We start from the raw sequence: 1,568 nt of genomic DNA, 5'->3' as shown, positions 1-1,568 counted from the left end.
AACCCACATTCTGGGCTGGGAGATGGCCCAGCAGATAAAGCGCTTGCTTGAAAAGACCGACAACCCGGGTTCAATTCCCCAGTACCCTGGTAAAGTCAGATATACAAAGTGGCACGTATGTCTGGAGTTCATTTGCAGTGGTTAGCGACTCTGGGTACCCTTCCCCCCCTTCACCTTCCCCCTCTTTCTCTGCTCTCAAATGAAGAAAACTATTTTTTTGGAACAGCAGACAGAGTGGCACGCTCAGAGGACCCCTATGTCTGTGTCTTGCTTCAACAGTGTTTGGATGGACTAGACTCGGGGACTTCCTCCACTTTTAAAAATTTCCGATGGCCTTCCAGTCTCCCCAGTTGTGACCTCCAGGCCCATCTCCTCACCATCTGCGCCTTGTGGCACCAACCAGAAACTTCTAATTCCCTATGGCTGGACCAGCCATGACCTCCCAGGTTCGTCAGACTTCTTCCATTGAGGTGGAGGCTGCCATCAACCACCTAGTCAACTTGCACCTGTGGGCTCCCAATACCTCTCTCCCTCTGGGCTGTTTCCACTGGCATGGCCCAATGTGGCTGTGCCCGGCATAGGCCACTTATTCCGAGAGTTGACAGGAGAGAGCACAGAGCGGTACTCAAGATGCAAAACCAGGGTGGCGGCTGGGCACTCTTCCAGGATGTGCAGAAGTCTTCTCAAGATGAGTGGGGAAAGCTCAGAAGGCCAGGGAAGCCACCTTGGCCCTGAAGAGGAACCTGAACCAGGCTCTTTTGGATCTTCATGTGCTGCGTCCCACCCACACAGACCCACATCTCTGTGACTTCCTGGAGAGCCACTTCTTGGATGAGGAAGGGAAGCTCATCGAGAAGATGGGGGACCACCTGACCAGTCTGCGCAGACTGGCGAGCCCTCGGGCCAAACCGGGCTGAGCATCTCTTCAAGTGGCTCACCCTGAAGCATGACCAGATCCTGCTCAGCCTTCCAGGGACTCCTGCTCTGCCTTAAACATCCTCAGGACCTCCTCCACCCCAGCCTCTACAGCCACTAGACAGCTTTGTAATATACACAGCCCCTCTCAAGCCTTGGACCAAATGGAATAAAAGTCTTGCGCAGCAATTAAAAAAAAAAACAATTTTTTAAGATAAGTAAAAAAGAAAAGAAATTCCACATCCCATACTTCAAAACTAGGCCCCATTCCAGGTCCCACTTCCCTCCTGAGCCTCACTTTTATCACTTCATGGCTTCTGCCAGACCCATGCCAGCTCCTGGCAGGGTCCTGACCACACCTGCCAATCCACACCTCTGTACTGTTCTCTGTGATAGTCCCTCCCACTGGAATTCTCTCCTCTGCCTCTGCCAAGCTAATGAACTCTTACTCATTCTTCAAAACACTTCCCAGGTTGCCCCAGCACCTGCAGACAGGTAGGTCTAAGTGGTTTTTGTTTGTTTGTTTGGATTTTTTTTTTTAATATACCATGAAGTCCACCATCTCTCCTGACCCTTTCTACTGAACGGTACTTCCAGAAAACGAGGCTGATTGACTCATGAATCCCCTATTTAAAAAGAAGGGACTGAACAAG

General features: G+C 50.9%; 1 pseudogene; it reads left to right on the top strand.

Annotated features, from left to right (window-relative positions):
• Positions 1-253: 253 nt before the first annotated feature.
• LOC101594102 lies at positions 254-1,165 on the top strand (annotated as a pseudogene).
• The last annotated feature ends 403 nt before the right edge of the window (positions 1,166-1,568 follow it).

Source organism: Jaculus jaculus, chromosome 2 (genome assembly GCF_020740685.1).
Source record: "Jaculus jaculus isolate mJacJac1 chromosome 2, mJacJac1.mat.Y.cur, whole genome shotgun sequence".
NCBI classification, from domain to species: domain Eukaryota; kingdom Metazoa; phylum Chordata; class Mammalia; order Rodentia; family Dipodidae; genus Jaculus; species Jaculus jaculus.
The sequence above is the reverse complement of the archived record's forward strand: the minus strand, read 5'-3'. Positions and strand labels throughout refer to the sequence as shown.